At 35.7% G+C, this 26628-nt stretch overlaps 1 long non-coding RNA gene across 1 annotated transcript; it reads right to left on the minus strand.

Moving 5' to 3' along the window:
• Positions 1 to 2932: 2932 nt before the first annotated feature.
• LOC141671632 (uncharacterized) lies at positions 2933 to 3559 on the minus strand. Its single transcript, XR_012555188.1, has 3 exons — positions 3460 to 3559; positions 3100 to 3323; positions 2933 to 3019 (listed from the first exon to the last, which is right to left on the minus strand). It is a non-coding gene; the product is annotated as an uncharacterized LOC141671632 (long non-coding RNA).
• Between the last annotated feature and the right edge of the window lie 23069 nt (positions 3560 to 26628).

Raw genomic sequence — 26628 nt, forward strand, 5'->3', positions numbered from 1 at the left:
TTTGGATCTTAGGATAAATGAAATGGTCTTGATTTAGCATCGATCATTATGTTCAAATGTTATATTGATTTAGCTCAAGTAGCAAGTACCTTGCTACTCTTCTGACCCCAAATTAATAAATGTGATAATTCATAATTTTGCAAGGCTCGGTAAAAAAATTGCAGCTGTCAACCACATACTGTTGATATCTTCTCAGCAGTTGGAACCGGATAACTTATATGTATCTGCGTTTAGTTTTGTTGCCCTTGTATTCAGACATTTTATAATGGATTTATCCGTAGATGCATGCAAGCATTGTTTAAAAGCCACTTTGAATTACATGCCTACTTTGACTGTACAACTTTTGCTTGAAGGTCTTTGGTCCACGATGGATCAACAGTCTTGCCTCCTATATTTGTAAATGAATAATCCTTTCTATCATCTGATATTGTTTAGGGTTATACGATGTAATGTACTAAATAATGTATTTATCCTTGTTCAAATGATATACATATAAATATAATGAGAAATTTTGAATAACAAATTTTCCCCATTATGGCAGGCGCATTGTGATTAAATTATTGGTGACCTACTTCCAGAGAAACCACAACAAAGAGGTAATAATAACCACAATATGAGGATTTTTCCACTTAATAAGAAGTCGTGCCCTGTAAAGATTATTTCCCTGTTTTTTTTTATTTAGGTCAAACTATCAGTGTTACTATATATTTAAATTTTGTTGGCCGGATGGACTCCTCTACTTTCAGCTCAAATATATGGCAAACTTAAGTCTACTAAAGTTCAGGTTGACATTCAATATCTCTTTATATTGGTTATTCCAAAATTTATAATTTTCATAATAATTTGCTTGATGTTGAAACTTTTGCAGTCCAGTGTGTTCAGTGGATGGATCTATGACTATAAAGGCAAGAGATGCTACCATCACAAGTTTACCGAGGATCCAGAGTGCGAGCTTGAAAGGAGGAGGGGTTGCACTTAATCTCACAGTGGCATCACTATTTTTACCTATCTTCTTTTGCGTACTCCAAGTGTTATCGTACTAGAATCCAGATGTTTATTTATCGCACTCTAGACTATACACTATGTACCTGTTTTTTGGATTATGTGGAGTTGATGGTGAAATGTGTGAAAACTGAAGTAGTATTTGGTGGGGGTTGTGAAAACCGATTTGAAGTTTGGTGGTTTGAATTGTTTATTTGTTGACTTGTATGAAAAACAGGTTTATGGCATGTTCAATTTACAAACAAATTTTGTCAATTTGTTTTTGCGAAATATGTTACATTACATACTTCAATGTTATAAACAAACTAGTATAATATAATATAAATCATTATAAAACTGTTACAATAAGGAAAAAAATGTTATAATGATTTTGTGGCCCACATGTGGGGCTCCATGTGGGCCCCATTTCTTTTGAAAATTCTAAGTCCAAAGGTAACATACATATTGTGATACTATAGCATAGATTGATGTTACTTTTGACAGCTATTGTAACACAAATGTGAATGTTACACCAGGACAAAAGTAATGTTACCTTAGGGGTCAAAGGTAACTCGAAAAAAAGCAACTTAATTTTTATGTTACCTTAGGGCTTTTTTTGGCTGTGGTAACACTTTTTTGGGCCTGTTGTAACATTTTCTTGGTGTTGCTGTAGGCCATTTATGGTGTAGTGCTTGGAGGAAAATATCAACTGTACATCACTTCTCAAGCAACGAAACTTGTCATCAATCTTATACCTTTGGACCTGGAATTTCCGTATAACGTAGCGTCTTCCAAGAACCAACTTATTATCCAGGAGACCAGAACAGTTTCCCGGGACAAAAGCATGTATCATGTCATTCTTTTAGGCATAACAAAATATATTATTTCCGTTTAAGCACATAATATCTCAAACTAATTGTTATAAGAAGAAAAGATTATATACCATGTTATCAAGCAAGATAATGTTGAAGCTTTTAAACACAACACCAAGCTTTGTTACTCCTTTCCAATACCTGACAACCCTTACTTTTATTCTACAATCAGAGTTCCCAACTTTCAAGCTTGATAGCTGAGTGTACCTGTTTCTAGGCATATTTGTTTTGGTGTAATGTAGTAAGACTTGGTACTATAACATATATAGCCAAGCCTAATGCAACCTGCCTTATCAATAAAGCAGTTAAAGTATGCTAGGTAGATTATTTACTATATGAACTATCAAAAGATAAGATGTTAATTTGATTTGACAATGGCAATCACTTCTAACATAAACTAATATTAAGCAACAATAAATATAATTATATATCATAAGTATAAATGAGATATAAATGAAGCTGCATTAAAATTAAATCTCTTAAAGATACTTGAACATACATATTCTAAATAATAAATAAAAATACATAAAGTTCATTTAGATACGTAACATACAAAGGTCCAAATCGACCAAAAATACGCAACATACATATGATCTTAGACACACTTAGATACGCAACCATATCAATCCAGTCTCATACAGAAACTAACATAAATGGTATGTAAACAAAACCTTCAACCCACTTAAATACCATTGACATCCCAAAACCTGAAGAAGCAAAATGTAAATTAGCACAATAAAAACTTAAATACAGAGCCTTATTTAACCAAGGTCCATACAATTACCTCTTACGTAAGACCTCAACCCTTGCACAATTGGAGTTCAAATCAAACGACGTAGCTGCCATCGTGCTCAAACTAAAAGCACCACTGTATTCATTTCTTACCACCTTTGCTGAGTGAATTATTATAATAACTGGATGCTCATCAGTAGCATAGTAAAGGGATTCAAAAGCCTGGGCTAATTCATCCCAGAAGCGAAACCTGACTTCAGATCTGTCTTACAAGAACAATCAGTCTAACACACATTAGAAGGAAAGCAACCAATAATATGAAACAAATACTTACATAAAATCTGAAATGGTAAAGTCAAGGTAAAGTTGTTGATCTTCTTTCCTATTAGTAATTGCCTGAACGAGCTTCACATTATCCACAATCCCAGCAACATCTGAAACAAAATAATATATTATCCCAACATAATACAAAATATCACAAAGTGTGATTACTTGACAGTACAAATTTTTTTACCAATCAAATAACTGTCATACAGCTCAACTTCTCCAATATTGCTGAGATTTGTAAAGGAGCAAATATCTGAAGGTATTAACCCCCAGGTATCTGGCAGAGGTAACACTTGAGTAGCAGCAGTAAGAACAATGTGCTTGTCTTCATTCATACACCGATATCTACCAATAAAAGGCTCCACAATGAAATCCTCTATTTTATAGTTTTTTCCCACCTCAAACACTCTTCTGCATTGGCAACATCCTCACAATCAACCCAAAGATGCATACGCTTGTGCTAGAATATGCCAGATAGAAACTGAATTTAATAAAAAGCAAGTATAAATCATAGAATATATACACTCTATAAGGAAATAACACTTACGCATTCATCAATCACAATAAAATTGAATCCCTTAACGTTACCAAACAGATCATTGCTAGGCCATTTCCTTGCAACACGAACCATTACCAGATAACAGCTCGAAAGGGTAATTTCTAGATCAACCAAATAATCATAATTTGTCTCAAGAAACTGCACACTTGAATCCATATTTTCCATCCCAAAAAAGAAGACAGACTTCTTACTTTATGAGGTGTGAATACCAATTCCTAGTGCAATATAAATAAGCAAAAGTAATAGCTTGGACTTTATGATGTAGCAGGATAATACATATCCACATAAATTATGTCATATAATGAATTAAAAAATAAAAATATTACAGCATGATAAATACAAGAATGGCCATCGTATTTATCCATCCATAGTTAACAACTGATCAACTGCACAGATTGCAACAACCCTTTTTAAAATAAAAGATGCAAAGATGAAATTACTAAGAGCATCCCCACAACACATAAATTGTTTAACAGAACATCCTGACATAATTATAGAAATACATATAGTTTACATTCTAAACACATATCCATCTGAACGAAAAACAAAATAGTACATAATCCAAAAGATAACACGCAAATCCAATCATGCAACACCATCAAAAGCATTCACCATCTTCATAAGCACCATTCAATTATTTAGCCTTCTTTTTCTGCACAATCAAAGTAGCAATCTCATCAAATACATAACAGCAACCAGGGTCATAATAGTCAGTATACAAAATAATTAACTTACCCTGTCATGTCTACCTTTCGTCCCAATTTCACCATGTTCATCAAATTGTACAACTGGTACACCTTTTCTAGACCTCACTTTACTGTTAGCAGATTTTGCATTTGGCGGAGTTTGCACAGGATTCTGCTGTATTTCTGATTCCTTCAACAAATAATTAAATAAAAAAATCACGATCAAAAGTATATAAACTTTAAAGACAAAGATTTCTTAAAATTAAATCCACACTAACTGACATATTATAATATGGCAGATTGCATAATTTTTATATTCAATACATTCATTGGCGAGTAAACATGCTGATCAACAGTTTCCTGTCCAAAGGGAGTAAACTGGCCCGATGACTCAATGACATCCCGTATTTCTGTTGCTTCATACACAGTCGAACCATCTCTTATATTTTGTTCCGAAATTAGAATTGTCATAACATATTTTTTCCGCTCAAACAGCTGCAAAAAGGGTGGGAAAAAGTGCTCTCCTAATTCCTTCATCATAAGTTTAACGTCAACAGTTACATCACCACGAATAAAAAATTGTATTACTATATGAGAATATAAACAATTCCAGTATTTAACCTCTTTCTCAGGAGAGTATAAGTCCTCGACATTTTTTTGAGCAATCCTAACTACTGAAGAATGCGGCAGCATAATTGTAACTGATCCAGCTTGATCAGAGCACAAAGCTTCCATGCAAAAGCTGGCAAAGAAAATAATCAACACAAGGTCGGAAAAATAATCATTTACAAATCACACAATTTTGTACCTTCTTCTTGGGTGAGATATCAGTCTACTACATTTGTTACACTTGAACTTGTCTTCGGCAAAGTCAACAACACCTAGACAGCTAGTACATTTTATCACGTACCATTTCTTAACCCGATCCAATTTGTCTACCAAGAGCTCACAACAAACCTCCGTCTGCATTAGGCAACAGTATTTAAAAAGTAGTAAACAAACGCACAATATCACAAGCTCAAACCATAAAAATATAAGGCAACCTTAATGTGCTCTTCCGTTAACTCCGCAATTTCTTTCAAATTCAGCATTAGGCCAATGAGCTCCTCCTCACCAATATCAACGTCAGATAGTCCATCATCCCTAAAAAAAATTAACAAAAAATAAAATCGAACAAAGTGTCATTACAAACACCTACTCAATACCTATTTTTCATAAGGTCAACACAATAATGATCCGGATTGATAAAAATCTGCGTTGCAGGGTAGTTTGTGAGATGAGGTTTGCCTTTAACAATAAGTTTTCAAAACAATCAGAGAAATGCTATCCAAGAGAGTATTTGTAATGAAAGTATAAAATATAGTAGTTACCTTCATAACGATTAACTTTAGCACAACAAATAACAACAACATCACCAGCACCAAGACATTTCATGACTTTGTTTACAAACAATGCAAAAGCATCAAAGAGTGTTACTGGTACACTATTCCTGCATTAAATTACGGATATTACAATAAACCAAAAAAAATCTAAAAAGCACCAATACCAAGAATTAACTTACCTCCCATCAGCTAAATCAAACTTAAGCATGTGCTTTTCCTGGCTATTTTTATTCGACTTCATTATCGGCCTTCGGTTTTTCAGTATACCTACCATGTCTACACATGCACAAACTTAAAATATAATATTAAATAAAAAATAGAATAGGAATATTTTAAAGAGAGAATTCATACCTATTAAAAACCTATTATCGCTAGCCAATTTCTCAATTTCAGACATATAAAATAGATCAAATGCATATTTCTCCATCCGCAACCCGTCATCAGTATCACAGTGTATTTTAGTGTCTTTCGTAAAGTAAATATGTTTCTTGTTTCTTACAGGGCGATACGTTTCATCTCCAAGAAAGTCTTTAACTTTAAAATTCGATATGATGTAAATCTTCCCTTCTACCAAATCTTTCTCAATCCCAACACAATATTTAGCACTTGCATAGGCAAGAATACGGGTGTTCTACCAAATAAAAAAAAATTACGCACAAAAATATACAGGGCATAAAATAATGATTTAAAAGAATTAGTAAAACTAACAGAGTCTGTTAGATATATTTGATAATGTCATGGCTAAAATGATTTATGTTTAATTTTCAGATCTTACTTAAACAGGATAAATCAGTGCTTACTGGAAGTCAGGACTTAAGGATATCAGTACTTATATTATCAGAAGATGGATATCAGGACTTAAGTACTGAAGGACGTTCAGATAAGGACAACAGCTGATTAAAGGAAAGAAGATAGAGACAAACATAAGAAGAGATATGCATGAAGAATGAATTCTAAGAAGAATAGAATACTTGAAAGAAAAAATATCTGATTGATATATTTTAGGAAGCAGAATTATATTCCATATCAATTAGTAATTATCTTGTAACTGTGTAGTATATAAACACAGACATAGGGTTTACACTATAAGTGTTATCATTATCGAAAATATTATTCATTGTAACCCTAGCAGCTCTCGTGATATTCTTTCATCACTGAGAGGTAACAGTTCCACACTGTAACAGAGTTTATTATTTCAATAATGTTTATTTTCTGTTACTTGAGTTATTAAAGTTCGATTTGATTGTAATTTACACTGTATTCACCCCTTCTACAGTGTGTGTGACCTAACAAGTGGTATCAGAGCCAATCTGTTAGCGTACAAATAGTTTAAGATCCATATACAATCATGTCTGAAATAGAAACTCCAACTAAGCCCACCAAAACTGAAGAACCTCCAAAGACACAAATTCAAAGTCGATATGAGACCATCAGAGTTCCCATATTGAGACCATCTGAATATCCCATATGAAAGGTGAGGATGACCATGTTTCTGGAAGCAACAGATCCAGAATATCTTGATAGAATCAAGGAAGGGCCTCACAAACCAACCAAGCTCGCGGTTGCAGTTGCAGGTGAAGCAGCAAAGACGGTACCAAAGGAGAAGAGTGATTATACTGCTGAAGATATCGCATCAATTGCTAAAGATGCTAAGGTACGACACTTACTGCATAGTGCCATTGATAATGTAATGTCAAACAGGGTAATAAACTACAAGACTGTAAAGGAGATATGGGATGCCCTGGAAACAAGGTGTCAGGGAACTGATATGATTAAGAAGAACAGGAAGACAATACTCACTCAAGAGTATGAACACTTTGACTCAAAGGCTAATGAGTCATTGACTGATTTATATGATAGATTTGTCAAACTCTTGAATGATCTGTCACTGGTTGATAAGGAGTATGATCTTGAAGATTCAAACCTTAAATTCCTGTTAGCTCTTCCTGAATGCTGGGATTTGAAGGCAACAACAATAAGAGACAACTACAATCTTGATGAAATAACTCTTGATGAAATCTATGGAATGCTCAAGACTCATGAACTTGAGATGGAACAAAGAAGCAAGAGGAAATGAGGAAAGTCAAGGACAGTTGCTCTTAAGGCTGAAGAAGAATCCCCCAAGGCAGCTACCTCAAGGAAAGACAAGGGTAAAGCTCTTTTCACAAAGTCTGATACTGAGTCATCAAGTTCTGAAAGTAATGATGACTCAGAATCTGAAAGCTTGCCTGAGACGGATGCTGATGAAGAGATGATGAAGCTGTGTGCTCTTATGGTGAAAGGAATCACAAAGATTGCATACAGGATGTTCAGGAAGGGAAAAGAGTTTTCCAGGAAAGGCACAAGTTCTGATAAGAAGAATTTCAGAAGATCTGAGGGCAGAGGAGGAAAGTCTGACAGAGGAGACTATACCAATGTCAAATGCTATAACTGTGGTGAGAAAGGCCACATATCTCCTGATTGTAAGAAAGTAAAGAGTGACAAAGGAAAGGCTCTTGTCACAAAGAAGAAAAGCTGGACAAACACCTCAAATTCTGAAAGTGAGGAAAATTATGCCTTGATGGCAAATGCTGATAAGGCAAGTGCTGATAGCAGTTATGAAGCTGCTGAATCAAAGGTACCTCAAACTACTTATGCTTTTCATACTGATGATATTAATGAGTTGAGAAGATATCTTAAAACCATGTTTGTTAGTTATAGAGATCAAACTTTAACATGTGAAAGATTAACTTCTGAAAATCTTGCTTTTAAGAAAAGAAATGATTTCTTAGAAAAAGAGTTAGTTATGTTCCATCAAACTCAGAAAGATAGAGATGATGCTTTTTATGTTAGGGATGAAGTGCTAAAAATGAATGAATCTCTAAAAACTGAGTTAGAAAAGGAAAGAGAGGTTATCAGGACTTGGAAACTCAAAATTTGCTAAGTAGTGAAAACTGGAAAGAGGGCTTAGGGTATAGAGAGGAGAAAAATGATAAAGGAACTGTAGAAATTAAGCCTGTTGTTGTTAAGCAAAAGCCAAAGCTAAAACCTGTTAAGTTTGTAGCTGTAAAGTCTGATAATGAGAAATCAGAAGTTAAAAAGGAATTAACTTCTGACAAACTAAAACTGGAAAATACAGCTGAAGTAAACATAGGCTTAATGACTAAGAAGCAGCTTAAGCATAAGCTGAAAGATGTTAAGAATGCAAACAAGGTAAAATCACCTAGGAAAAATAGGAATGGAAAGGAAGGTATGAATTAAAGCAATGATTATAAACCTGTTCCTAAAGCTCCAAGGAAAACGTGTCATAACTGTGGAAGTTCTAACCATCTGGCTTCTTTTTGCAGGAAAAATAAGAACATAAACTCCTTACCTTCAAAGTCAGGAGTTAAGAGTCAGTCTGTTATATATAAACCACAAAATCCTTGTTTTCATTGTGGTAGTTTATGGCATTCCATTTATACTTGTAAGGAATATCATAGTTTGTAATATGATTATTATCAAATAAAACCTTCTTTAAAGAAAGTTTCCATTGTTCCTTCTAGTGTAAATTCTGATTCAAAGTCTGATAGTGTAAATTCTAATAAGAAAAATGTTAACATAAACTCTAATGCTAAATCCGCTGCAAATGTTAACAAACTTGATAAGGCCAAAGGATCCAAGCAAGTCTGGGTCCTTAAAACTAATCATTAGTGGTCTTTGTGATTGCAGGGCAACAGGAAAAACATCCTAGTTCTGGACAGTGGATGTTCAGGACATATGACTGGAAATAAAGCCCTGCTATCAGACTTTGTGGAGAAAGCTGGCCCAAGTGTTTCTTATGGAGATGGCAACATTGGAAAAACATTGGGATATGGCAATATCAATCTTGGGAATGTCATCATTAAAGAAGTAGCTCTGGTCTCAGGACTTAAACACAATCTGCTGAGTATAAGTCAAATCTGTGACAGAGGTTATCGTGTTGATTTCTTTAAAGAACACTGTGAAGTTGTGAGTAAATCTACAGGCAAAGTTGTTCTGAAAGGATACAGGCGTGGTAACATTTATGAAGCCAAGCTTTCAACAAGTACTGATGGTTCTGCAATCTGTCTGATGAGTAGAGCATCAATTGAAGAAAGCTGGAATTGGCACAAGAAACTCTCTCATTTAAATTTCAACAATATAAATGAGTTGGTCAAGAAAGATCTAAAAGCTAATGAAGGAATCTTTGTTGGATATCCACTTTCCACAAAAGCCTTCAGAGTCTATAACTTGAGAACACGAGTGGTCATGGAATCTATCAATGTCTTTTTGATGATAAGAAGATTACTAGACTTGAAGTTTGTTAGGTCACACTTTCACTGTAGAGGGGGTGAATACAGTGTTTATTACAATCAAATCAATCTTCAAGAACTTATGTAACAGAAAACAAACTTTATTTAAACAATAAACTCTGTTACAATCTGGAACTGTTATCTCTCAGTGATGAACAAAATATCACGAGAGCTGCTAGGGTTATAATAAATAATATTCTCGATAATGATAACACTTATAGTGTAAACCCTATGTCTGTGTTTATATACTACACAGTTACAAGATATTCGCTAATTGATATGGAATATAATTCTGCTTCCTAAAATATATCAATCAGATATCTTCTATTCCAAGTATTCCATTCTTCACGGAATTCCTTCTTCATGCATATCTCTTCTTATGTTTATCTTGATCTTCTTAACTTTAATCAGCTACTGTCCTTATCTGATCGTCCTTCAGCACTTAAGTTCTGATATCTATCTCCTGATAACATAAGTACTGATATCCCTTAAGTTCTGACTTCCAGTATAAGTACTGATCAGTTAAGTACTGATTTGTTCTGTTCAAATAAGATCTGAAATCTAAACATAAAACATATTAGCCATGACATTATCAAATATATCTAACAATCTCCCCCAACTTGTAAATTAACAAAATATACAAGTTTAACAGATATTTGATGATGTCAAAAACATTAAGTACAAATGCATGAGAAATAGACAAGATAACTACAACTTACAGTCCTTAAAGTTTTTACCAATTCAACTTCTGATAACAACTTCAATCTGTATAAATATCAGAATTTAAGCAGTTGTAGATCTTCGACTTGGCTTCATCATTTTCTGATCTCTCTGATGTCAGGAGTTGTTCTGAGATAATTCTTCAACAAACATTTCTCAGCATATCTGAGTTCATCAATCATTCTCCGTTTGACATCTTTAAGCTCTGCAGTATCTTCACCAGTTTGAAATATTGCAGCTCTGAGATCATTAATCTTTGCTTTTCTCAACTCCCGATCTAGTCTTATGACATAAGCTTTGTTAGACTCTAGATTGAATTCAAGCCCCTTAATACCAAGATATGTTCTGATCTGTGCAGTATTAGGCTTCATATCAACAATATCACCATTGTGATTTCTGTACTTTGGAACATATCTGCTGTCAGACTTAACAGAATAAAGTCTTTTCTGTCTCTGAATCTGTTCCTTTAAGTAGTTTGCAGCAGTCTCTGTTATTCTGTCATCCACTTGAAGTAAGAATAATACATGCTCCAATTCTTCAAAATACTTCAATGGAATGGCATTTTGTCTTATATGATAAACCCTACCATCTGTCATGAAATACAACATGATGTATTCTTTCAAGTAGGTATGGTAAACCATCTGTACAGATTCTAGTTGATTTAATCTCTCAGGAGTTGCTCCAATACCTGGTTCACTCAAGGAAGTTGGATCATCGGTAGTGTTGTGTACTCTTCTTTCATCAGCACTTCCCAATCCAGTTTTATCTCTAGCTTCCTTTCCAGTAACTACTCTTGCTTCAAAACCACTTGAAGTAGTCTTCAAAGATTGAGTCTGTTTTGCTTTAGTGAATCCTGGTAGGAGTGTTTTAGATTTATTTTCTGATATCAAGTTAACTTGAGCACTGTCAGAGGTTACTTGCTTCTTCTGAATATCAGAACTTACAATTTCTTGACTCTGAACAACTTGAGCCATGTCAGAGGTTGTTTTAAGAACTTTTCTTGAAGTCAGAGCAAGATTATCTTTTCCATCAGTAATTTCTTCTTCATCAGGAGGTACATAAGGCTTGATAGGTTCACCAACCTTTTCTTTACCCTTGGATCTTGGATCTATCTGTGGTTGTGATCTAGCCAAAGTTTCTTCAGTATGTATCCTTTCTTTGATCACAATGCCTTTAGGTTTTGGAAGTAACTTTTTACCAGAAGCTTCAGATTTAGATGTGACTTTCTCTGATTTAAGTCTGGCTTCTTCTTCCTTTAAACTTTCCAAGTCCATCCCTGGATTTTCTTGAAGAAATAACTGTCTTGACATTTCCTCATCAAGATCTAGAAGTTCATCAGAACTTATCCTTTTACCAGCAGCAGAACTTATTCTTTTCCCAGTATCAGAACTTGTTCTGTGACTAGCTTGTCTTGATGTAAACCTTCTACCTTGACTATGACCACCACCCATTCCAGAGTTTCCTTGGTCATCTTTTCCATCATCCTTTCCTTGCAGTGACTTGTTGGTTTTGCATTTGGACTTAATTACCTTCTCCCCCTTTTTGGCATCAGCAGGTAATAAAAGAGAGATAAGTAGTTCCACTGAGGTCTGGATTTCAGTAAGTTGCGATTGCTGAGAAGCTTGATTTGTCAGAATTTGATCAATCTGAGCTTGTTGCTTCTCTTGAGTTTTCTCAATATAAGCAACCCTGTCAATGGTAGGTTGGAAGAACTTTTTCTTATCAAGTTTCCAAACTTGTTCCTGTTTAATAAAGTTCTCCTGAATCTTGTGTAGCTCTGCATGAGTGTTGGAATGAAGACCTTGTAGATGTTTAGTACTCAATGCAGTGACTCTAAGCTGGATTTTAAAATCATCAGAATGTAACATTTCATCAGCTTTAGTCAAGTGCTCAGCAAGATGTAAAGCATTTGGAACACATGAAACTGAGTTCCATTCCTTAGTCCACTCCTGACCTGCAGGAGTGTCACTCCAAGGTACTGGTGCATCCCTGATAACAAACTCCTTTAGCAGTTCAGACTTAGGAAGAGTCAGTGGAGGAGTATGTCCTGAAGGACCTGCTTCATCAGCATCTACAGTTGTAGCAGCTTCACCAGTATCTCCAACATTTGCAGCATCAGAACTTAAAGAATCAGTATCTTCTGATAAGACAACTGTATGAGTAGCAATGGAGGCTTCAAGGAAAAACCATTTCAGTTATCAAGAGACACAGGTTTAATTCAAAATTGAAACCGTTAGCACTGATTGAATTGTTTTTCACTGCAACATTAATATTCTGAAAATGAATCATGTTAAAAATGACCGAGATAATTTCGATGAATAAGTGCTGACAAAGAATCAGAACTTAAATAAAGACAAAATTTAAATGGTCATCAGAATATCAAGCAGGATTTAACAACACAGATAAAATAACTCAGAGACAAAATCTTGAAGTAAAAACAGTTTTCATTAATATATCAAGTCAATACATATATGAAATAGAAATTACATCAATACAAGATTTTCCCTAAGCTTCTAATCCTAACGTCAACAGCTTTAGTCTTAGCTAAGAAGCCTGACAAAGCTGAGGATGAGGAAGAACAGGAAGAAGACGAGATTAAGTCATCCTCCTCTTCCTATCTTCGACAAACAAGATAGCGAGTCGAATGATTCGCTCTTGCTGACGGATACGACGAAGGTAAAGGTCTCTTCGAACGGCCACCAGATCATGTTTGATAACCTCTGGATTTCCAATTATTAAATCAGGTGTATGTGATTTTGTCCACTTCTTTGCAGATGGAAGATTTTCTCTAGAACTGGATGCTCCCCCATGATTCATGCTGTCTTCGGTTTCATTTTCTGATGCTCCCCCTGAAACTATGCTCTCTGAGTTGGATCCTTCAGTATTTAGATTTTCAGCACTGTCAGTACTTGGCTTATCAGAACTTGACGAATCAGAATTTGAAGAGCCAGATGTATGTTCTGATGCTTCTTGAGATGTGATAATATCTTGAGTATGCTCCCCCTGCATTGGTGCATCTTCCTTTGACGTAGTCACCACAGTTTCAATAACATCAGAGTTTAATCCATCAGAATTTACAGTATCAGGACTTAGACTGTCAGGACTTGAGATATCAGAATATGAATCTTCATTTTCAAATCTCAGCTTATCATGATCAATTCAATCTTCAAGTCCAGTGATCTTCTTGTCATCAAAAGAGACATTGATAGATTCCATGACCACTTTTGTTCTCAAATTATAGACTCTGAAGGCTTTTGTAGAAAGTGGATATCCTACAAAGATTCCCTCATCAGCTTTTATATCAAACTTGGATAGCTGTTCAGGATGAGTCTTGAGAACAAAACACTTACATCCAAATACATGAAAGTATTTGAGATTTGGCTTTTTGTTCTTCACCATCTCATATGGTGTTTTTCCATGCTTGTTAATGAGTGTTGCATTTTGAGTAAAACAAGCAGTCTGCACAGCTTCAGCCCAGAAATAGGTTGGAAGCTTTGCTTCTTCAAGCATTGTTCGTGCAGCTTCAATTAGAGTTCTATTCTTCCTTTCAACAACTCCATTTTGCTGTGGAGTTCCAGGAGCAGAAAATTCCTGCTTTATTCCATGATTTTTGCAGAACTCTTCCATTATCAAATTCTTGAATTCAGTGCCATTATCACTCCTCAAAATTTTCACAGAATCTTTGATCAATTTATCCAGATGTTTGACATGATCAATCAGGATAGATGCAGTTTCACTTTTTGTGTGCAAGAAATACACCCATGTGTATCTGGTGAACTCATCTATTATGACCAACGCATATTTCTTCTTTGCAATAGACATGACATTCACTGGACCAAATAGATCAACATGAAGTAGATAATAAGGCTCAAGAATTGATGATTCAGTCTTGCTCTTGAACGAAGATTTTCTTTGTTTAGCCTTCTGACATGAGTCACAAAGACCATCAGGAACAAACACTGATTTTGGCAGTCCTCTCACAAGATCTTTCTTGATCAGTTCATTTATCTTGTTGAAGTTTAAATGAGAGAGTTTCTTGTGCCAATTCCAGCTTTCTTCAGTTGAGGCTCTACTCACTAAACAGATTGCAGAACCATCAGAACTTGTTGAAAGCTTAGCTTCATAAATGTTACCACGCCTGAATCCCTTCAGAACAATTTTTCCTTTAGATTTACTAACTATTTCACAATGTTCTGCAAAGAAATCAACATGATAACCTCTGTCACAGATTTGACTTATACTCAGTAAGTTGTGTTTAAGTCCTGAGACCAGAGCTACATCTTTAATAATGACATTCCCAAGATTGATATTGCCATATCCCAAAGTTTTTCCAATGTTGCCATCTCCATAAGAAACACTTGGGCCAGCTTTCTCCACAAAGTCTGATAGCAGGGCCTTATTTCCAGTCATATGTCCTGAACATCCACTGTCCAGAACTAAAATATTTTTCCTGTTGCCCTGCAATCAAAAAGACCACTAATTATTAGTTTTAAGGACCCAGACTTGCTTGGATCCTTTGGCCTTTTTAGGTTTGTTAACATTTGCAGCGGATTTAACATCAGATTTTATGTTAACAGTTTTCTTATCAGAACTTATACTAGAAGGAACAACAGAAACTTTCTTTAAAGAAGGTTTTATTTGATAATAATCATAGTACAAACTATGATATTCCTTACAAGTATAAATGGAATGCCATAAACTACCACAATGAAAACAAGGATTTTGTGGTTTGTATCTAACAGACTGACTCTTAACTCCTGACTTTGTAGATAAGGAGTTAATATTCTTATTCTTCCTGCAAAAAGAAGCCAGATGGTTAGAACTTCCACAGTTATGACATGCTTTCCTAGGAGCATCAGGAACAGATTTATAGTTATTGCTTTTATTCACACCTTCCTTTCCATTCCTGTTTTTCCTAGGTGATTTTACCTTGTTTGCATTCTTAACATCTTTCAGCTTATGCTTAAGCTGCTTCTTTGTCATTAAGCCTATGTTAACTTCAGCTGTCTTTTCCTGTTTTAGTTTGTCAGAAGCTAATTCCTTTTTAACTTCTGATTTCTCATTTTCGGATTTTTCAGTTACAAACTTAACAGGTTTTAACTTCGGCTTTTGCTTATCAACAGGCTTAATTTCTACAGTTCCTTTTTTATTTTCTCCATAGCCTAAGCCCTCTTTCCAGTTTCCACTGCTTAGCAAATTTTGAGTTGTTTTGCCAGAGTTAGTCCAAGTTCTGATAATCTCTCTCTCCTTTTCTAACTCAGTTTTTAGAGATTCATTCATTTTTAGCACTTCATCCCTAACATAAAAAGCATCATCTCTATCCTGCTGAGTTTGATGAAACATGACTAACTCTTTTTCTAAGAAATCATTTCTTTTCCTAAAAGCAAGATTTTCAGAAGTTAATCTTTCACATGTTAAAGTTTGATCTCTATAACTAACAAACATGGTTTTAAGATATCTTCTCAACTCATTAATATCATCAGTATGAAAAGCATAAGTAGTCTGAGGTACCTTTGTTTCAGCAGCTTCAGAACTGCTCTCAGAACTTGATTTATCAGCATTTGCCATCAATGCATAGTTCTCCTCACTTTCAGAGTCTGAGGTGTCTGTCCAGCTTTTCTGCTTTGTGACAAGAGCTTTGCCTTTGTCATTCTTGGTCTTCTTGCAATCAGGAGATATGTGGCCTTTCTCACCACAATTATAACATTTAACATTAGCGTAATCTCCTCTGTCAGACTTTCCTCCTCTTCCTTCAGATCTTCTGAAATTCTTCTTATCAGAACTTATGCCTTTCCTGGAAAACTTCTTTCCCTTCCTGAACTTCCTGTATGCAATCTTTGTGATTCCTTTCACCATAAGAGCACACAGCTTCATCATCTCCTCATCAGCATCAGTTTCAGGCAAGCTTTCAGAATCTGAGTCATCATCACTCTCAGAACTTGATGACTCAGTATCAGATTTTATGATAAGAGCTTTACCCTTATCTTTCTTTGAGGAAGGTGGTTTGGGGGATTCCTCTTCAACCTTGAGAGCAACTGTCCTTGACTTTCCTCCTTTCCTCTTGCTTCTTTGTTCCATCTCAAGTTCATGAGTCTTGAGCATTCCATAGATTTCATCAAGAGTTGTTTCATCAAGATTGTAGTTGTCTCTTATTGTTGTTGCCTTCAAATCCCAACATTCAGGAAGAGCTAACAGGAATTTGAGGTTTGTATCTTCAAGATCATACTCCTTATTTACTAATGACAAGTCATTCAAGAGTTTGACAAATCTATCATATACATCAGTCAATGACTCATTAGTCCTAGAGTCAAAGTGTTCATACTCTTGAGTGAGTATTGTCTTCCTGTTCTTCTTAACTGTTTCAGTTCCTTGACACCTTGTCTCCAGTGCATCCCATATCTCCTTAGCAGTCTTGCAGTTGATTACCCTGTTTGACATTACATTATCAATGGCACTATGCAATAAGTGACGTACCTTTGCATCCTTAGCAATAGATGCTATATCTTCAGCAGTGTAATCATTCTTTTCCTTTGGTACGGTCATTGCTGCTTCACCTGCAACTACAACAGCGAGCTTGGTAGGTTTGTGAGGCCCTTCCTTGATTCTATCAAGGTATTCTGGATCTGTTGCTTCCAGAAACATGGTCATCCTTACCTTCCATATGGGATATTCAGATGATCTCAATATGGGAACTCTGATAGTCTCATATCGACTCTGAGTTGATGTCTTTGATGATTCCTCAGTTTTGGTAGGCTTAGTTGGAGTTTCTGTGTCAGACATGATTGTGTTTGGATCTTTAACTGTATGTGTGTTAACAGATAGCTCTGATACCACTTGTTAGGTCACACTTTCACTGTAGAGGGGGTGAATACAGTGTTTATTACAATCAAATCAAACTTCAAGAACTTATGTAACAGAAAACAAACTTTATTTAAACAATAAACTCTGTTACAATCTGGAACTGTTATCTCTCAGTGATGAACAAAATATCACGAGAGCTGCTAGGGTTATAATAAATAATATTCTCGATAATGATAACACTTATAGTGTAAACCCTATGTCTGTGTTTATATACTACACAGTTACAAGATATTCGCTAATTGATATGGAATATAATTCTGCTTCCTAAAATATATCAATCAGATATCTTCTATTCCAAGTATTCCATTCTTCACGGAATTCCTTCTTCATGCATATCTCTTCTTATGTTTATCTTGATCTTCTTAACTTTAATCAGCTACTGTCCTTATCTGATCGTCCTTCAGCACTTAAGTTCTGATATCTATCTCCTGATAACATAAGTACTGATATCCCTTAAGTTCTGACTTCCAGTATAAGTACTGATCAGTTAAGTACTGATTTGTTCTGTTCAAATAAGATCTGAAATCTAAACATAAAACATATTAGCCATGACATTATCAAATATATCTAACAAAGTTTTTATTGATCATGATCAGCTGAGATTTGAAAATGAAGACTCAAATTCTGATACTGAAAATCCTGACAATATAAGTCCTGATACTGCAAACTCTGATGGATTAAACTCTGATGTTATTGAAACTGTGGTGACTACGCCAAAGGAAGATGCACCTATGCAGGGGGAGCATACTCAAGATCTTACCACATCTCAAGAAGCATCAGAACATACATCTGGCTCTTCAAGTTCTGATTCGTCAAGTTCTGATAAGCCAAATTCTGATAGTACTGAAAATCTAAATTCTAAAGAATCCAACTCAGAAAGCATAGTTTCAGGGGAGCATCAGAAAATGAAAATGAAGACAGCATGGATCATGGGGGAGCATCCAGTTCTAGAAAAAACTTCCATCTGCAAAGAAGTGGACTAAATCACATACACTTGATTTGATAATTGGAAATCCTGATGCAGGTGTAAGAACTAGAACAGGTACTTCAAACGAATGTCTTTACAATTCTTTTCTTTCTCAGACTGAGCCAAAGAAAGTGGAAGAAGCTCTTCAAGATGTTGATTGGGTGCAAGCAATGCAGGAAGAGTTAAATGAATTTGAAAGAAACAAAGTCTGGACTCTAGTGCCAAGACCAAAGAATAGATCTGTTGTTGGTACAAAGTGGGTATTCAGAAACAAAACTGATAGTGATGGCATAATTACAAGGAATAAGGCAAGGCTGGTTGCAAAAGGATATTCTCAACAGGAGGGAATGGATTATGATGAAACATTTGCACCAGTTGCTAGATTGGAAGCCATAAGGATATTTTTGGCTTATGCTGCTCACAAAAAGTTTACTGTCTTTCAAATGGATGTGAAAAGTGCTTTTCTCAATGGAGAATTGGAGGAAGAAGTATATGTTGAACAACCTCCAGGCTTTGTAGATTCCAAATATCCAGATTATGTCTACAGGCTTGATAAAGCACTTTATGGACTTAAGCAAGCTCCTAGAGCATAGTATGAGACTTTAGCTCAGTTTCTTCTGGAAAGTGGATTTAACAGAGGAACTATAGACAAAACACTGTTCTACCTCAACCATGGAAAGGACTTACTTCTGGTCCAGATTTATGTTGATGATATCATTTTTGGGTCTACAAATGACAGACTTTGCAAGAAGTTTGCCAAACTGATGCAGTCAAGGTATTAGATGAGTATGATGGGGGAACTTAGCTATTTTTTGGGCCTTCAAGTCAAGAAGAATGAAGAAGGCACTTTTATTTGTCAAACTAAGTACACCAGAAACTTGCGGAAGAAATTTGGAATGCAAGATTGTTCAAGTGCATCCATTCCCATGGCCACTGCAACAAAACTGGACAAGGATACTGGTAAATCAGTAGATATTACTGATTACAGAGGTATGATTGGCTCTCTACTCTATCTAACTGCTAGTAGACCTGATATCATGTATGCTACCTGTCTTTGTGCAAGATTTCAAGCAGATCCAAGAGAACCTCACTTAACAGCTGTAAAAAGAATATTCAAGTATCTTAAGGGAATAACTGATCTGGGATTGTGGTATCCCAGAGAATCAGATTTTAAACTAATAAGTTACTAAGATGCAGATTTTGCAGGTTGCAAAATTGACAGGAAAAGCACAAGTGGAAGCTGCCAATTTCTTGGAGGCAGATTGGTTTCTTGGTTTAGCAAGAAACAAAAGTCAATTTCCACATCAACTGCAGAAGCAGAGTCAATTGCTGTAGGAAGCTGTTGTGCACAGATTCTTTGGATGAAGAATCAGTTACTGGATTATGGGTTAACATATTTCAAAATTCCTATTTACTGTGATAATCAAAGTGCTATTGCTATGACACGTAATCCAGTTCAACACTCAATGACAAAGTACATCAGCATCAGGTACCACTTCATCAGGGAACATGTGGATGAAGGTACAGTAGAATTGCACTTTGTTCCAACAGATCAACAACTAGCAGATATCTTCACCAAACCATTGTGTGAAGCTACTTTTACAAGATTGGTAAATGAACTTGGAATGGTTTCAGATTCTTTTTCTAAATCTGCTTAGTTTTGTTCTGATGCATCAGACTTTATGCTCAGTATTTACAGAAATTACTCTCTTTGTGTATTCTGTGCTTAATTGAAAACTTGCTTAAGTACTGACTGTTGTCTGATGTAACTTTCTAAACTCTGATAGTGATATGACTGTTTATGTAACTATTCAATCCTATGAGGATACCTGTGCTAGATGTTGACCTAGTAGTCTTTAATAAATTAGGGATCCCATGTTAGAAGTAATTATTTCTGTGGAAATATATTGACACAAGCAAATTCTGATATTGAGCTTAGTTGAGTTTACTTTGTCTATCTTATTACTAAGTCACAAACTAGAATAATGCTTCTCATCTGTTAAGTTCTGATGCTAGTAAATCTGTTGAATGTCCTAAGTGCTGATAAACCTCTCTTATTAAAAGAAAAAAAAAAGAATCAAGGATTAAAATCAGGTACTCCTTTGAGATCTAGAGTAAAACTGTGGAAGGAACGATCCAAGTGCATTGCTGGTATTAAGTAAATATGCATCAGAAAAGCAAAATATTTTCTTGGTGACTTTTCACACTCTATGGTTACTGGAGAAATACTCTGATAATAGCATAAATTCTGATAAGCAGTCGTGACTCACTTACACTGAGAAGCCACTGTAAAATGGAATTTAAAAAGATGCACAAAATTAGCACAAAATAGTTGAGGTGGACTCAAGCATGAACTCATTCAATAGTAGGTTTCAGAATAATGACAGATTTTTAGTAAAGTTTTAGTTATGCCTTATTTCTAAGATGTACTGAAGTGAATCAGACTTTACTCTTTGTCTGATATTTAGCTTAATGCACACACTAAACACTCCATATGAATGATGAAAATTACTGTGGTGATCTATGTTATTTTAGATGAACAGTTTATGTGTCACATTGCATAAATTCTGAGGACAAGTTCTGATTGCACGTTTTGATGATTAAGTTTTGAAGAATCTATATCAGAATTTGTGTGAGGACTTACTAAGATAGGGATTCATTTTTCGAGTTAAGAAATCATGTTCTGATAACTGTTAAGTTCTGATATAAGTCTACGTTCTGATATTAAAATCTGATCCTTTACTTGACTTATTTGTAGATAAAATCTAAAAATAGTCTCATTTTAAATCAGAATATGTTTGGGTAGAATATTAACAGTCAATATCATTAGGGATAGTGGTTCACGTACATGTACAGTAATATTTACTTGTTACTTGTGCGCATTAAACCCTGACTTACACTTCCAATGACTGTTTTTCGTCTTCCCAGTCTAGGGAGACGAGGTAGAATTAATTCTACTTGTCAGCATTAAATTTCCTTGCGTCTCCTGGCATTCTTTTGCCTATATAAACAACCACTTCACATCAGCCTTCACATCAACTCTTTTATCACAAACTCACCTTCATTCTCTTTATATCAAAAACACCATGGTCAATTACAACATATTTTTGAACTATGAAACATTCAACATGGAGCTGAGCTGTGAAGCCTGGAAACAGGAATGGCACGTCACTGCCATTCCTGATGAGATATGGGACTCAGTTCCCCAGGAGGTACTCACCCACCTCCTGTTCTTCTACATGGATTACCATCGCCATCTGGAGCGATTGGAGGAGGAAAGGCTGGAAGCTCTCCGCCAGCAAGAGCGAATCATCAGACTCGCTATTCTGTTTGTCGAGAGTAGGAAGAAGAAATGATTTATTTTTTTCTTCCTGTTTTTCTTTATCGTCAGCCTTGCCCTGCTTCTTGAGCTAGGAAAAAGGCTGTTGACGTTAGGTTTAGCAGCTTAGGACAATCTTGTAAAAGTTCTGATGTAAATTAAATTTCATGAATGTATTCTCTTAATATATTAATGAAATTTCTTTTTTTTTGCAAGTTCTTGTCTCTGAGATGTTCTGTAATGCATTGATAAATCCCGATAAATATTCATATTCTGATGACCATTTCATATTTTAATTTAAATTAAGTTCTGATTTTACATTATCAGTACTTGTTCACTTGATTTATTTTGGTCATTCACACTCGAATTTTTTTTCAGAATATTGGTGTTGCAGTGAAAAATAATTGAATAAATGGGAACAGTTTCAATTTTGAATTAAAACTGATTTACCTTGATTAATGGAATTACTGGGTAAGTGGAACGGTGTTTCCTTGAAAAACTGCAAGTGGGTAAGTAATGATTACTGTTTTCCCGTGCCCATTAACTATTCATTATTACTGCATGTCTGACAGGTGTCCAACGGTTACATTTTTTTCAAAGTATAAGTAAGACAGAGAGAGGATTTTCTAATCTTTTATTCACTTTTATACTTTATCTCTCTATTTGCTTTTACTCTCTTTCTTCTCCTGACGTTGGTTTTTCATATAGACATTTTATCAAACACCTAACAGGCACTCTTAAATCTCGATTATTTTCATGGCACCTAAGGATTTGATCATTGATGGAGCTAAATTTGTTCCAAATAACTATGCTGCAATTCTTGATAATGATGAAGCTCCGTCTGAGTTGCATTTTGTGCAAGATCTTCTTGCACACAGTGAAATCGGGTATGCATTGACCCAACCTTAAACCTTTTCGAGCCAACAAGTTCTGACATTTTGGAGGACTGGAAACTTTGATAATGGTGGTCCAAATGGTACTCCTAGTATTGTTTTCGAAGTGGATGATTCTACATATGGGGTAACTCCTGGTATAATTTGCAAGGCCCTACATTTACCAGAAGGATGTACTTTTTCAACCCCGGATGAATCAGCTCTTAAAGAGTTCATGGATAGTTTGGGGTATGAGCAGAGTTTGGCAAAGCTTGGGCAGTTGAAACGAGCTCATATCAGAAAGGAATAGAGCTTCTTCTTTGACTGCATCACTAAAGCTTTTGGGAATAAGTGTTCAAACTTTGATGCTATCCCTATAATGAGTCAGCACATTGGGTATGCTATCATTAACCAAACTCATTTTGATTTTGCAAATGTTGTGATAGTTTTATTGGGGAAAGGATGACAGAAGATAGGAATGTTGTCTACTTTGCTAGATTTTGTCAGCTTATTTATAACTATTGTTGTGCTGATGAACCCCAACCTACCACTGACTTAACTCCATCTTTCAAAATTGCAAAATGAGCCTTTAATGATTTGGTAAATGCTGATGTTAAGAAAAAGGTGGTTAGACCTTTACAGATTCCTCAGTCTGTAAAACAGATCTTGGTAAATGCTGATCCTGACACCTATAGATCTGTTTATCCTGATATCCAACCAACCACCACATCTCAAACACCACAACAACCATCAGAACATACCACTCATACTACTCAACCTACCCTCAGGACATATCTCAAATCATATCTCTCCACTTCACAAACAGCTCAACCTTCATCCTCAGCACCTACTGTGAAGCCTTCATCTTCCAAGCCTAAGAGGACAAAGACTGTTCCTCAAACACCTCAGAAGAGAAGGAGGATTGTTTTGAGAGATGAATCTGATAGTGAGGAACAGGTTCCTACTTCAGAACCTGTTGATAAAGATGCTGAGAAAGTTCCTTCTCAGAAGGATTCTGCAATTGGGGGATCTAAGCTCCTCAAAAAGCTTAGAAGAATGACTATTGATGAAACTCCAAGGGAATCCATACCTTCAAAGAGATACAAAAAACAGAGGGCAAAAAGGCCAGTTTCAGATGATGAGGAAGCAGCAGATAAGGAAGGAGATCAGGAATCTCTGATCTCACAAGAACCAGAATCTGCTAAAGCCACTGCTTCTCCATTAACTCCAACTAAGGAAGCTGCTACTGAAAAGGCCAACACACCATTTGTGTCTCCTAAGACTGTATCTCCTGTTAATTCAGGCACAAGTGCTGAAATTGATATCCAGAACTTGGTTGTGCCTGAAGTGCTTTACTTAGAAGCTCCAACAACAACTAATCCATCAACAACACCTGTTACTGATGCTGCTCAAACTCCAGAATTATCTACTACACCTTCTCTGCATCTAGATGCTGATGATCAGAATATAGGTGAGCATCAGGATATAGCTGTTGATCAGAACTTGGAACCAGATTAGCAATTAGAGGATGATCCTGAAGCCTCCATTACTACTCATACTGTTGTTTTATCAGAAGATACTGATTCTGTAATTTCTGATGCTGCAAATGCTGGAGATACTGGTGATGTTGCTCCAAATGCAGATGCTGATGAAGCAGGTCCTTCAGGACATGCCCCTCAACAAACTGTTCTTAAATCTGAATTAGTTAAGAAGTTTTTTTCCAGAGAAGCACCAGTGCCTTGGAGTGAAACTCCTGCAGGACAGGAGTGGACTAAGAAATGGAACTCAGTTACCTGTGCTCCAACTGCACAGCATCTGGCTGAGCACTTGACAAAAGCTGATGAGATGTTAAATACTGATGATTTCAAAACACAGCTTAGAGTCACTGCATTGAGTACTAAACATTTACAAGGTCTCCATTCAACTACTCATGCAGAGTTACATCACTTACGGGAAGAATTAATGAAGCAAGAACAAGTTCAGAAGATTGACAAGAAAAAATTCTTCCAACCTACCTTTGACAGAGTTGCTTATATTGAGAAGACTCAAGAGTCACAACAAGCTCAGATTGATGATATTCTAAAAAATCAAGCTTCTCAGCAATCTCAACTTAATGAAATCCAAGCCTCAGTGGAATTGCTTGTCTCTCTTCTCTTACCTGCTGAAGCCAAAAAGGGGGAGAAAGTAATTAACTCCAAATGCAAAACTGATAAGACACTGAAGGGGAAGGATGATGAAAAGGATGATCAAGGAAACCCTGAGATGGGTAGAGGTCATAGTCAAAGTAGAGGTCTCTCATCAAGAAAAGCTGAAATCACAAGTCACGGGACAAGTTCTGATACTGGAAAAAGAATTAGTTCTGCTACTGGTAAAAGGATAAGTTTTGATGAACTTTTAGATCTTGATGAAGAAATGTCAAGACAGTTATTTCTTCAGGAAAATCCAGGAATGGACTTGGAGAGTTTAATGGAAGAAGAAGCCAGACTTAAATCAGAAATAGTCAAGTCTAAATCTGAAGCTTCTGGTAAAAAGACACTTCCAAAACTCAAAGGCATTGTGATAAAAGAAAGGACAAATACTGAAGCAACAATGGCTAAATCACAACCGCAGATAGATCCAAGATCCAAGGGTAAAGAAAAAGTTGGTGAACCTATCAAGGTTTATGTGCCTCCTGTGAATGAAGAAATTACTGATGAAAAGGATGATCTTGCTCTGACTTCAAGAAAAGTTTTTAAGAGAACCTCTGACATGGCTCAAGTTGTTCAGAGTCAAGAGACAGTAAAATCTGATATTTCGAAGAAGCAAGTAACCTCTGACATAGCTCAAGTTAACTTGATATCAGAAGATAAATCAAAGAAACTCCTACCAGGATTCACTAAAGTAAAACAGACTCAACCTTTGAAGACTGCTGCAAGTGGTTTTGAAGCAAGAGTGGTTACTGGAAAGGAAGCAAGAGATAAAACTGGATTGGGAAGTGCTGATGAAAGAAGAATACAGAACACTACCAATGATCCAACTTCCTTGAGTGAACCAGGTATTGGAGCAACTCCTGAGAGATTGAATCAACTGGAATTTGTACAAATGGTTTATCATACCTACTTGAAAGAACACATCTTGTTGTACTTCATGACAGATGGTAGGGTTTATCATATAAGGCAAAATGCCATTCCATTGAAGTATTTTGAAGAACTGGAGCATGTACTATTCTTACTTCAAGTGAACGACAAATTAACAGAAAGTGCTGCAAACTATTTGAAGGATCAGATTCAGAGACAGAAAAGGCTTTATTCTGTTAAGTCTGACAGCACATATCTTCCAAAGTACAGAGATCACAAGGGTGATATGTTGAAATGAAGCCCAACGCTGCTAAGATTATAACTACATTTCTGGGTTACAGGGCTGTGGAATTCAATCTTGAGTCTGATAAGGCATATTTGATCAGACTGGATCAGGATATAAGAAAAGCTAAGATTAATGATCTCAGGGCTGCAATCTTTCAAATTGGTGAAGATACTGTAGAACTTAAAGATGCTAAAAGGAGGATGATTGATGAACTCAGATATGCTGAAAGATGTTTGTTGAAGAACTATCTCAGAACAACCCCTCACATCAGAGAGATCAGAAGATGAAGCCAAGTCAAGATCTACAACTGCTTAAATTCTGATATTTGTACAGACTCAAGTTGTTATCAGAAGTTAAAGATTGGTAAAGCTTTAAGGACTGTAAGTTGTAGTTATCTAGTCTAATTCTCATGCATTTGTACTTAATGTTTTTGACATCATCAAATATCTGTTAAACTTGTATATTATGCTAATTTACAAGTTGGGGGAGATTGTTAGATATATTTGATAATGTCATGGCTAAAATGATTTATGTTTAGGTTTCAGATCTTACTTAAATAGGATAAATCAGTACTTACTGGAAGTCAGGACTTAAGGATATCAGTACTTATATTATCAGAAGATAATTATCAGAAGATGGATATCAGAACTTAAGTACTGAAGGACGTTCAGATAAGGACAGCACTTGATTAAAGGAAAGAAGATAGAGACAAACAT

Source organism: Apium graveolens, chromosome 7, assembly GCF_009905375.1.
Source record: "Apium graveolens cultivar Ventura chromosome 7, ASM990537v1, whole genome shotgun sequence".
Taxonomy (NCBI): Eukaryota; Viridiplantae; Streptophyta; class Magnoliopsida; order Apiales; family Apiaceae; genus Apium; species Apium graveolens.